We start from the raw sequence: 14,304 nt of genomic DNA on the forward strand, positions 1-14,304 counted from the left end.
TGCATGCCATTTAACATTTTGTCTCCTGGCCAGAGTCAATGCCTACTTTGTTGAATTCGGGGAATATTTGTATTCATATTTGATTCCCTGGATTTATCACAATGTTAAAGCACAGCAGGTATGCATGAATAGCAATGAATAAACAGAACATTCTATTGGATAAAATCCAGTTCTGAGATGAACGTGCTGCTTTCTACTTGTACCCACATCTGGTGCCAAAATGTTTGCATGACATGTACAAATGACAAGTAGACATTTATTTCTGACATTTATTTCTAATGTGAAGAAACTATTATTAAGAATGAGGTTGTAAGATAAACACTGATACAGTGAATTTCCAGAAGTTGGGACAAGCATCTTTAAGTTGGCAGCATTTGCTTTGGAGTCAAAAAATAAGTTTAATCATATCACTTACCAGCAAGTCATTTCACCTTGCTGGGACTCAGTTTCCTCATCTGAAAAACAAGTCTTCTCCAGCTCCAAAAGCCTGTAAGTGGAAGTAGCCTGCTATTTTTATGCACTGCATTTAAAAGGTATTTTGAATAAATAGGCTCCTGAAAAAAAATAGTGCATAGATGTGTCTTGCAACTGAAACTTTAGTACACTCATATACAAAGTTTAAAGATGGCACACATGTTAAAGTAACTTAGCAATAAGTTGTTCTAAAATATGTTGTGGAGAAAAAATATATAAACAATTATAGACAAAATTACAAAGTGCCTGGTGTTTTAAAAGAATGTACAGTGAATACAGCAACCACTGCAGAGTCAGGAAGTCTAGTGGTAACCAACCTATGATTTGAAGTATTTGTAAAATTTTTTTAAACTGTCTAAAACTGCACCATTTTCTTTTTATTTTACGTTTTTAACTACTACATAAACAGTAGTACAAGATGATTCCACAATGCTTTGTCATTGTATGTACTCGGAACTTTTAAGTGACTGGTCTAATATAGCCCTTTCATAAAATACAATTCATTTTGGTCTCCTCATTGGCAGTGCCACAGAGTTGAAGATATTGGAATCAATATTATTACATATAAAATCCTGAGTATCTTAATTTTAATGTCTTTTATAATTACCTTGCTCAAATTTATGATTTACATAAATTTAAAGAAACTCTGATAGAAACTTACATCTTCTGTTTTCCAGGTTCCCAAGCTAATGGGGACTTGGCTATATGAAAGCTTCCTATTTTAGCCTCTTAAGATTGGATGTACATTTAGAAAAGGCTCTTAGCTCTTACTACCCTGTACACTTTAACAAAATAATGTACAGAAATAACTGTGTTTTCTTAGGTTGTTCAAGAGTTTTTTAATATAACGATAAACTCTATGTATAATCTTACCAAAGGTCATTTGCGTGTATGTGTGTGTGTAGACAGTTTCAATCTATTGCCCAGGCTGGAGTGCAGTGGTGCAATCACGACTCATTGCAGCTGTGACCTCCCCAGGCTCAAGCTATCCTCCTACCTCAGCCTCCCAAGTAGCTGGGAGGTTAAAAAAATTGGTTAATTTTTTTTTTTTCTGTATTTTGTAGAGACAGGGTTTCACCATGTTGCTCAGGCTGGTCTCAAACTTTTGGGTTCAGGTGATCGCTCTTATCCCCCAGGCTGGAGTGCAATGGTGCAATCTCAGCTGACTGCAACCTCTGCCTCCTAGGTTCAAGCGATTCTCTTGCCTTAGCCTCCTGAGTAGCTGGAATTACAGGCGTCTGCCACCACACCTGGCTAATTATTGTATTTTTAGTAGAGACAGGGTTTCACCATGTTGGCCGGGCTGGTCTTGAACTCCTGACCTCAGGTGATCCGCCCGCCTTGGCCTCCCAAAGTGCTGAGATTACAGGTGTGAGCCATAGCGCCTGGCCTGTACGGCCTTCTTTGTGATGAGTTCCCAGTGCTGGAAGGGCCAGAACATGGGATGCTACAACATGGCTCAAAGAATGAACGACTATGCTGGTATTCAAAGATTCATGTGTACATCCTTTTACCCAGGTCAGTTTTAAGGGCAAAAACTATTTTATCTTGTGTCATTTATTTCACTATGGTCATGACCATAATGAGCTAAAGACTAAACTATAATTCATGAATATTGAAAGACTGGGGTTCCCTGTGCCTAGTATCTCAATAAAAAAAATGTTAGATTTATAATATTGACTGCTGTTAGAGGGATCATTGTGACCAATGTTTCATCCTTGGTAACTTTTGTTTTGTTTTGAGACTGAGTTTTGCTCTTGTTGCCCAGGCTAGAGTGCAGTGGCACAGTCTTGGCTCACTGGAACCTCTGCCTGCCGGGTTCAAGCAATTCTCCTGCCTCTGCCTTCCCAGTAGTTGGGATTACAGGCACCTGCCACGACACCTAGCTAATTTTTGTATTTTTAGAAGAGATGGGGTTTCACCATGTTAGGCTGGTCCCGAACTCCTGACCTCAGGTAATCCATCCGCCTCGGGCTCCCAAAGTGCTGGGATTACAGGCGTGAGCCATGGCGCCCAGCTGGTAACATTTTAAAGTCAATATACATGGCCAGCACGGTGGCTCACGCCTGTAATCCCAGCACTTTGGGAGGCCGAGGTGGGTGGATCACCTGAGATCAGGAGTTTGAGAACAGCCTAGCAAATCCTGTCTCTACTAAAAATACAAAAACTAGCCGGGCATCGTGGCACACGCCCGTAGTCTCAGCTACTCAGGAGACTGAGGCACAAGAATCACTTGAACCTGGGAGGCCGAGGTTGCAGTAAGCAGAGATTGCACCACTGCACATCAGCCTGTAGGATGGGGTGAGACTCCATCTCAATCAACCAATCAATAAAGTCAATATACATGATGGAAAATCAGAGTAAAAATTATCCTTGAAAATTCTTTCAGTGGGTCTCCCCAGTAATATAGCATACATGGTTGTGTACTACCTCACTACGTCTCAGAAAGCATAACGTAACTTTGCATAATTTCCACCAGAAGTTTGATGGAAACAGAGCTGTTTCCTCCATTCAGCATTGTGTAAAGCTGTCATTTTTAGGGGCCATGTACTAGAAAAAGATACTTTTTCTTTTTCCTAGTAAGTGTATATAATTGAATTAAATGAGCATTTTTCTGCAACAGCACTCAACAAAGCATTGTGAAGATAATGAGTTAATTCTACAAATAAAAACTGCAGGCCTGAGGGTAGTGACAAACGCTAAAGAGTCTATGAATTCAGAAACTATCATAATACATCCTTGAATGTCAAGTCTCTAGTAACACTGGAAAACTGCCCTCAAATTTCCCAAAGTCGCCTGTCAGCTTTGCAACATCTTTCCTAGAGTATATATGTGTCTTTGATTTCTTTACATAGGAATTGTTTGCCAATAAAGCAATTTTTTCAAAAGTATTTCTCTAAAATAAGAATAAAGTCTAGATTCTGGAAAAATCCTTTCTTATATTTGGCTACAACTTATGTTAAGATTTTATGTTTTAGGGCCGGGCGCGGTGGCTCAAGCCTGTAATCCCAGCACTTTGGGAGGCCGAGACAGGCGGATCACGAGGTCAGGAGATCGAGACCATCCTGGCTAACACGGTGAAACCCCGTCTCTACTAAAAACTATAAAAAAAAACTAGCCGGGCGACGTGGCGGCGCCTGTAGTCCCAGCTACTCGGGAGGCTGAGGCAGGAGAATGGCGTGAACCCGAGAAGCGGAGCTTGCAGTGAGCTGAGATCCGGCCACAGCACTCCAGCCTGGGTGACAGAGCGAGACTCCGTCTCAAAAAAAAAAAAAAAAAGATTTTATGTTTTAAAATCATAAACAAATCTAGTTAAAAACACTACAAAAATATAGAGTTTCTCCTTGCCTCCCCCCTCACAGACACAAAGTCAATTCAAGTCTCAAAAAAAAAAAAAAAAAAAAATACTCTATGTAATTACCATATGACTCACAATTTTCACTCCTGGGCATTTGTCCCAGGAAAATGAAAGTTTATGTTCACACAGAAACCTCTACACGAATATATATAGCACTTTTATTTGTAATAATGGAATACCAGATACAACCCAGAAGTCCTAATTGATGAGTGATGTGGTACACGCATACCATAGAATATTATTGAACTAAAAAAAGGGAACAAACTATTGACACATATAAGCTGAACCTCCAGAAAATGATGCTGGGTTTGAGTCAAACCCCAAAAGGTTACACACTTTAATTGCAATTATATAACATTCCTATAAAGACAAATTTATAGAAATGGAGAATAGGCTAGCGGTTGCCCGGGTTAAGGGAGGAGTGAGATGGTCTGGAAGTAGGGGTGGCTATAAAAGGGCAGTAACGAGGGATCCTCCTGGTTATAGAAATGTTCTCTATCTTGACTGCATCAATGTCAATATCCAGGTTGTTATGCTGTACTATACAGTATATTGCAAGAAGTTACTATTAGGAGAAACTGGGTAGTGTTCAAAGATTTCTGTATGATTTTGTACAGCTGCATGTGAACTTATAAATCTGAGAAAATAAAGTTAGATCAAAAACAAAAAAGGAAATCTCTCTAGCCTAATAAATTTACTTTATGACTCTGAGATCTAAGCTTAGAATTCATCCTAGCCCTTGGATTCTTTGTCATCATCAGCCTTTGTGGACCTTCCCAGTTCCTTCCCTAAGCACTCCTTCCCACCAGACGTACCCCTTTCACAGTGTCCACACCAAAGAGGCTGGAGACCTGTCTGTACAGAAGAATTCTTCCATCTTCCTGTAGCTGCTACAAAGGCCACAACAAGGTATTTCCCAGTGGCAAGGTAATCTGTCATTACTCAATTACCCAGATGCAGGGATTCTGTGAAGGAGGTGGATGTCAGCCTTCTTTACAGAGATGAAACTCTGCCAGTTAGGGCAACTTTTTCTCATATATGAAATGAGCCAATAGATTTGTTTGAGGAAGAGACATTCTATTCCAGAGGGACTACTACTACAGAGAATTAAAATACACACAGGAGTATCTTTCAAGTCTTTTTCCTCCCATAAATGTAAGAGTCATATTAGAAAATTATTTTAAACCGAGTCTAATAATAACTGATTGTCAAAAGAATGACTATGATGGTAAAAGGAATTTTTTGAACCTTTTTTTTTCAGGCATAAACATTCATTCAATCTAATAAAGACATTTTTAGAAAAAAGACATTTTTAGAAAAAAGTCAACCTACACAATTTATTTTTCCTATACTTTGGCTAAACAAAATATATTCAGTGATACTGTAAAATACTAAGCATTTTCAGTAAAATTGGCAATCAAGTAGAGCTTAACCTTCTTCTGCATGACAACTGAGGATTTTAATTGGAAAAGTATTATAGTCTATAAACAGGAACATCCAAAACATATTTAAACCACTCGAGCACTTTGATTTTTCCATGTCCTTTGCATCTAGATTGAAACTCATCACAGGAAATTTCAAAGACCGATGGCTGAATCTAAAATTAAAAAAAAAAAAAATCCATTTAGTTACCATGATCATTGTCACCATCAATCCTTAATATCTTATACTTCACTGGTCACACTTAACTCTGCTATGCTGTTTTATGCTTGGGAGAAGACAAATTACTAATCAATTATGTATACTAATTTAAAATGCTACTTTAGGAGGCATTTTAATAACTTAGTCATGGGGTGAAGTGCTTCCTCTAACTGCTTACGTGAAAACACCTTCAATAACACATTAGCCAGGATGCACTGAACATTTGGGAACAATTAATGCTATAGTCTACATAAACTATCAAATTGCTCCCCAAAAGTGGTGGTACAATTCTGCAACTGGTTGAGGTCACATGGAAAATAGAATTAAATGCTAATTTGTTCCCATATTAAGTTATCATAAAAGGTCCGACTAAACACAGTAAAACGAATTCTGGAAAAAAATTAACTAAGTAGATTGGTATGTACCGTATCAAAGCAAACTGTTTATCTTAATAGATACAAATACAAGACAATCTTAAAGCAGGGGCATTTTCTCCTTTTTAAAAACGAATGTTTAGCTAATCCTAGGCAATGACTTACATGATTTAAAAATACTTTATAGGAATAGATTTTCCCTAAAGGACAACAGGGGCAGGGTACTTTTTTTGCTTTCAAGCAGAGAAAAGCAATGGAAAAGGGCATAATATCCAAAAAGGAAAAATTTCCCCAGAAAACTATTTCCTCTACTTTACATGTTTCTTAAATTTAATTTACATAGTTCTACATATGAACTATAAAATGAACACACAAACACACATGCTTAGTTTAGTTGAAATTAAAAAGGGGTCAGGAGATGGTGACTATAATACATTTATGATTTTACTCCAAAATAAACTAAACAATAATATAGGTGTTTTTCTTAGCATACATTTGTGTTTATGCTTTATTTTCCATATCTAACTTTATTAAGAAACTATTGAGGAAAAAAATTTGTATCTTTTTTTTTTTTCCTAGAAGGTGTAAGTAATTCTATGGTTACCATGTTGACTTAAAAAACTGTAAATCAAATTAATGGTTGATGAATTTGGGCTACTAGTTTCACATATGATGATCCCTCATATTTCTATATTTCAAAGGTCCTTTTAAAGAAAAGGGGAAATAATTTGGAGGTGAGATGGAGAAATGAAATATTACAGCATATGAAATCACAGGTCTAGTATTTTATAAAGCATCCAGTTTATTATAGGACACAACTAAGTGACAGAGATCATCTGTCACACCCTTAGGCAAACTCCTGAGAAAAAAAATAAAACAATAATTTTGTGTTCTAGAGACTATCCTTTTTTCCATCAAAAGATACACTTGTAATTTTTCATTTCAACATTTCCAGTGGCATCCTACAAGAGAACTAGCACTCACAATGAGTCATCTGAATTTTCTTTAAATCATAACTCATTTTTAATTTCTAAACAGGTTTTACTATTGATTTAAATAAGATTACTATTAGTTACCATAAAATGAGTTAGGTTTCCATGAAATATCAGTCTGACATCTTGTTCAAATACTTACTTTTCTGCTATATATTACCAGCATTGTTTATCCTATTTTCCTTCCTTAACGAGTTAGATATGGAGATACCTAGGCATAAAATCTTCAGATACCTTGATGGACTAAAAATAAATTTATTTTTATAAAAAATATAAAATTTATTATTCTTCTTTTGAAGGATTTTATGTATTGGAAATAAATCCATAAAAAGTTGAGAATTATATTAAAAGGGGGTAAAAGTCTGACAAAAATGAAAACATGCATTGATGCCTAAAAAATCAGGACTGAAGTAAATTAATCTTCATTCCCACTGAAAGCAATCTGATGTCCAGAGACTGAAAATTATTCTACCATAAAATACGGCACATTAAATACCACAACAGCCCATTTGAAATGTCTTAATATAATTATGATATCATCTACAAATGATTGTACATATATTTTAATATTCATTACTTGAGATTCCAATGCAAAATATATTGAAATTGTAAAAATATTAAGTCAGTTAAAGACCCCATCAAATCAGTAACTATTCTATGACTAAAAGTAAGACTGAAAATAAGAAATGAAAAAAAACACTAAAAGCAGGGTCAACATATTTGGATGTTGCTTATCAGAAACAACACTATCATTCCTGATGGTTTGCTTATAAAATTCTATATTCCTACCAGCTAGCTGAAAAGAATGAAAAGCTTCTTACAAACCAGCTAAAAAGAAAGACTTTACCATGCCCCTTGAAAAAGCTCATTTTCACATTACTCAGGCTTCATTATGCTAAATCAATATTCGTTTAGTCACTGGGGTTATTGACATATTTTAAAATAAAAGTATACCCTTCAGCTACTGCACTCATTACAGGTAATTTGTCTTGTCAGAGAGCAGGGAATATTATCCTAGTCTTTCAGGGGCTGACAGCCCATGGAAATACCTCCCCATGGTTACAACTGTAAATAATTTTAAGGTAAAATATTGAAAAATCAATGACTGTTTCCTGCAATCTGTCACAAACAAATCAATCATAATCTGTACTGCCAGAGAGTATGATTTGAAGGAGATGGGAGCAGATGTAATTCTTGGCTGGAATCTCTCATTTCAAAATCACTTCACATAATGGTGTCATCATTTAAACACTTAACAGTCAGTGCAACTGCCACTGTAACATCTAGTTGGACAAAACCACAAGGAGGGGGAGGAGAAAATGCCATCATTATTATGTTAACAAACATTTAATTTAAATGGTTGCTGCATTAGTAAATTTCAGCTGAAAACAGTTTTACCTGCCCCCTTTCACAGTTCCAAATTAATCAAGGCTGCTTTTCTATAATCTGATGCTTAGTAAATTAGCTCATGATTCAAATTTTGCCCTCTGAAGCACATACACCTTTTATTTTAAAAGTCCATTATAGAGAATAAAATTTGGAATTAATATATAAGATATCTGAATTGTAGAACACCCCTCTAATTCTGTTAATATAGCAAAGACAAAACAGTATCATATATGTAAACATCATACTTTTAAAGTTTAAAGGTCTCAATTGGCCAGATATTAAATTTATATTTTCCTTCTATTAAAAAATATTACATTTCAACTTTGTAATATTGCAACATATTTTAAGATGACCAGCAAGACCTAGTCAATTCAAAAATACCCTTGCATTCCATACACAAGCTATCCCATAATAACCCAAGTATATGATGTGAAAAAGTTGGTGAAGGTCATAATACTGAATTTTTTTTGCAAATGTAAACTGCTTTCCAAGTAGTAATCACTTTGATATCACCATTTTTTACTAGACTACATTTTAATCGCTTCCTTAGCTGCTTATAACCTCTACTTAGGCATGAATAAAAGAATCTGAAATTGGTATATTTCCCCTTCCTGCTGGGTTAACCAAAAATACTATTTGACTTAAAGATTAAAGAGTCTTTTTCCTGAAAGTTTTTGTTTTTAAATGTACACTAGTTCTTTTAATGAAAGAAACTGGTTTTAGCCATGTTTCTAACCAATTTCCTAATTATATAACTAGACACCATGAAGTCCTTCATTGTTTTATTAATAATATTCCTCCCCAGATATAGTTCAGGGGGCAGATTTTTTTAAGCCAGTCAAATTTAGCGTTGGGGGTTGGGGGAAGGTGGTATGTCAACATTAGAGAAAGGGGCAGATATTTTTGATGCCTAGAAAAGTATATTATTTCCCTTAAAAAGGAAAACAGATATAAATACCATTACAAAATTTCAGCCTGTATAAACATTCCTAGATATAGTAATTGGCCTATTATAAAAAGGTTTTTCTCTGTTTTTAATTTAGCCTGCATATTCAATGTGGCTACACAGCATCAGAGGATTGAATCTTTTCTCACAGATACAAATTGAACCCAACTTTTGTTCTTCAAGAATCTTTGATTCTTAAACACCATTGGGTTTTTGAAAATGAAAAAGCACATGGGTAGATTATCAAATAAATAATCCACAATAAAAGAGAGCCCTCCATTCCATGTGAATCCCTGCAACAGCTACAAAGCAAGCAGCAAGCCAACCTAGGAAAAGATTACATGAAAAATGGAAAGGCACCTAAGGCTCTGATCCAGGAAAAGACCCCCTGTGCAGGAGCTCCTGGCCTCCAGGACACTACAGTGCTCCACGCTGGGCCCAACTAACTTCTCAGCAGAGCACTGGAACCAGTTGCCAACCACCAACTCTTCTACTCAGAGTTTGGTCGTGTCTGGCAGTAAATCATCCAGCAGAAAACACATTCCCCCCAAAATGAAGGCAACAAAGAACTGGGAGGCAAATGAGGATGGTTAAGCAACATGCTAAATGCATGCACGTCAACCACAAACTAAAATGACATCTACAAGAACTGTGCAGGACACCTTCGCAGATCTAATACTCAGAAAGAAGCTATTTTAAGGGTGCTGAGTACGGCAAAATGGTATTTCTCAGCTCTACCAATGTAGTCCATAGCACTAGAAGAGGCAGGCTCAAAAACTCAGCAGAGGAAAATAAAATTGTTTCCATATACCAAATTTAAAGAAATTGCTGTCTACTGCACAAAGTTCTTACATGTAATAAAGGTTCAGGATTACAGAGGAAAGTATTCTTTTAAAAGAGATAACATTACCTCCTTATCTTCAGAATCTCCTCCTTCCAATAGCCAGTACAGTAGCTCCATTATGAATTGTAGACTCTTAAAAAGAAAAACAGGAATAGTTAGCTTCATTTTTGCACCACTTCCTTCCTTCATGGAATTACAATTTAATTACCAATACTCCAATTGATTTTATTCCTAGATGATACATTTCTCAAAAAGCATGCTCTTTAGCCATTTCCACTAGAGAACATTTAATACAACCTTCTCAATTAATCAACCAAAACCCATTACTGCTGAAAGGACATGTTTTCTTCATATTTTCAAGAGTGGGAACCCCCTACATCTATTTTACATAGAAAGAATATAAGAGTTTTAATACATTTGAATACCTTTAATATACATGAAATATGAATCTTAATAAATATGGCCGATAACAGATATAAAACTCATCCAATCTGCATATGTGTTTAGATTTTCCCTACATTTACCCTTAGGAGGAAAAAAAAAAATCACTCAATCCTCTTATGTTTTAAATTCAACAATTTTATACATGGCTTAAAACAAAGTAAAACAAAAAACTAAGCTTAAAGGCAAACAAAAAGGAATCAGATTGCTCACCGCCTAACACTTTCTTTATATTTGTGTTGTGTTTTCCAACTCACTGTAATGCTTTGGCTCTCAGTCATACATGAAACCCAATTTCCATAAGCAATCAGTAATAGGAAAACACAAGGATGTTATTTTAAAATTATTATATATCACTTCATATTAGTTAAAAATCACTGTAATGCCTCGGAAAGTATTCAGAGAAACATTAATTTTATTGGAGGCTATATTAACTACTGCCTTCTGTAAAATTAACTTTTTATTTTTCCGATTATAAGAAGCCATTTTTTTTATTTAAAGTGTTCTGAGTCAATAAATTCAGTTCCTAGATCTGACCACTAGACAAATATTCTGCAAAACAATTCTTTCTCATAGCTTTTCTTATCTGCCTATATTCAGCAGTCTCTATTTGATGAGAAATGACAAGTTTTACATACCTGTGTGTACTCTGTCACTAAAAAAGTTTGGTACCCCTGACTGGAACTGATATTCCCACTAAATTTGTTCTTAAAGGAACTAGGTAATTGAAACGATTAAAAACTCTAATTAGGCATAAACAGGTTATTTCTCTTAAATAATAATTCTATTTGTATAAAATATCACAACCTTCCCTTTGATTTTTATGAAAAGCACTGAGTTTATAAATTTTACTGTCCAATTATACCATTAAAAATAAATTATTCAAAGTAATTCCATGATAAATAGTAAGTAAAAATGAATTATTCAGTTTTATTTCATGAATCTAAAATTTTTCTATTTATGGTACCCTTGTTTAATGAATTAATAAAAATTTTTAATGATCAAAGGCCTCAAGTAATTGACATTCTCTACATTTTGTACTTAGCCTCTATTATCAATATAAATACTTTGGTAAAACCAACATTGATGCCATTTTGGACTGACTCCACGTACAAGCAAACTGTGTGCAGACACTCACTTGCAGACGAGCCTTGGGATGTGCAAGGACAAATTTCAGCCAACATGTGGAGGAACCCCTTAGTTCAGAAGTGAACTTAGCTGACAACATCCAAATGTATTACGGAAACATCACACTTATCACCTGCACAGAAAATGGAAATGATTCTGTCTAAGGAAACACAGAAAACTAAGTAATACTTTTGGGATATTAGATTCAAATATCCAATTTTCTCCAAGGTATCACTCCATATTATGGCAAATAAACAAATAAAAGCTGTATCAAGGTGTGGAATATCATTAGCCTGAGAAAAGACTAGAAAAATGGATTATATAAATGACAACTGCAGGAGAAAATTACATTCTCTTCTCCCGAACAAATGTTAAGTGCATGCTTACTAATAAAGACTTAAACTCAAAGTACATTAGAATATACTGGTTTTCAATTTTGAAGCATCTAAGTTAATTTGCTAAGCTAAATTGGTGTTTAGGTATACTACAGCTATAAAAACACTGCAGATTTATGCAGAAATAAGTCTTCAGCATCACACTTTGGAGTAGTGCTATGAAAGCAAACCAGTCATTATTGAAAAAGGAAAAAAGAATTCCTAGATTTGACATGTTCTTAGAGTTGCACCAGCTGCTATTCTATTAAGAAAAATTATTCCCTATACACAGCTAACAAATATACCAAAAAGATGTTAAAATACAGGAGTCAACACAAAAGAGATATTGAAGAGAAATATACAAAGATAATGAGATACTACCACTAAAAACAGGCTGTACTATTCCAAAGTTAAAACATTATTCCAAAGTATGATGCTATGTTCATAATCTATTGTGAAGAGCATATTTAATTCACTCAGGATTACATGATTTAATTTACTTTCCTGTTACCAACTAAAGAACATTTTTTCCTAAGATTTCTAGAATATATACATATAGTAATAATTATTGAGTTATTCGTTAAAATGGACAATTAGTTCATATTCCTATTTCATCTCTTTTAATGCAATATATCAAATTTGAAAATAACACATGGATAACACCATAAGAATGCTCATCATAGCTGCCAGAGGGGAAAAAACTTTTTGATTGGGGGTGCTATGGGAGATAAATAAAGCAATTATCTCAAAATTAATGGTCTTGTTTTAGTTTTAGCAAACAAATCTACATAAGTCTTTCTTTTTAGTTTACTATGTAATTCTAACCAGCTAATTATCCTTGGAGTCAAGAATGAGCTGTGACTACACCTGGCTTTTCCGATCATATGCCTATGGTCTCCTCCACTTTCACTTCCTCTTTCTACAATGAGTTTTAATATTAAAGAAAAACATACACACTTCTTACATACACACTGATAGACAGCCAGCTTCCAGGAAATCATGAGCTACAAAGAGAGGGGAAAATCTTAATGCAATACTTATGTTAAAAGGTATTAGGTGCTGGGTAAGCCAAGGGTAATATAATTAACAGCATCCATCTTGCCAGTATTTTTGCATTCCAAGATTTGGAGTAAAGAACAGTAATATTATTTTAGTGGTCACCCAGGTTATGACTCAGATCCTTAAACGAGTAAGAGACTTAAATGCACTATCTTCACTTACTCATCAATTCAAATGCACAGAACAATATTTTGGAAGAAATAAAACAGTTTTCTTCTATTTTTAGAAATAAAAACAAGGCATTCCATAAACATTGTAGCTAGGTACTTGATATGAAAAAGAAATTGTTTTAGATCATTAAGGCACCCCAGGAGACTGTTTCTTTTCCAAAAAAACGAAATAGCATAAATTTCTCAAATATTTACCGCTTATTACATTCCTGTTCCTGCACATTAAGCATGCCTTCCTCTACAGATTTATTCTGAACACTAATAAGTGTTTGCTTAATAAAATACTGCTCTATTTTATGCTTTCCATTCAAAATTAGAAACCATTATTCCACAAAGATAGAGCACAAAGAAAGCCGACACAGGCATTACCAAAAAGCCACAAGTAGTATTAGTACATGCCAGAACACTTAACATTAAACTATCATTTCTCTCTAAAACTTCTGTTGCCAAAGTGCTCACAAAATCTGGAAGCTCAAAGACAGGTTTCAAGTGCAATTAAATTCTCCAAAAGCAAAACTGTACAAAAATATGCCGCCCTTCTTATGTCACCATTTATAGACAACATTTTCTCAGGATCTTAATTAAGATAACGATGCACACCTGTGTCAACATTCTCTGGCAAGACAGCCTTATCAATCATAATCCTTTAAGTACACTCCAAAACAGCAAAGTGATATGACAGAAGCAATCTGTTGCCTTTCCTAGTACTGGTGTTGTGTCTGTCCCACAAGAATGATGAGATCTTTAAAATACAGCAGACCTACTTTTAGGAGTCTTTTAAGTTTTAACTGTAAATAGCTATTACACTAAATAAACAGGAATAACCTTTTTTGCACTTGACTGAAACAATGACAACTGTACAGCCAAAACTTGAAGAACAAGCTCTAGGGCCACGTCTCGGCAATACAACTGCGGATCCTACTTTAAAGCTTTAAATTTTAAGAGTTATGCGAAACTGGATCCGTGCAGACATGACAAACCAATAAACCTTTAGGAAGTTTTAAAATGAGAATATTTAATAGTCCTACGTTAAAAACAACCCGAGCAAACTTATCCCTAGTGTAAGTTTAAGTGTTTGGAAAGATACAAATGCAATAGAAAGCAAGGGGAGAAA

This window comes from Trachypithecus francoisi, unplaced genomic scaffold (assembly GCF_009764315.1).
Source record: "Trachypithecus francoisi isolate TF-2019V2 unplaced genomic scaffold, Tfra_2.0 Lachesis_group10, whole genome shotgun sequence".
Lineage (NCBI taxonomy): Eukaryota > Metazoa > Chordata > Mammalia > Primates > Cercopithecidae > Trachypithecus > Trachypithecus francoisi.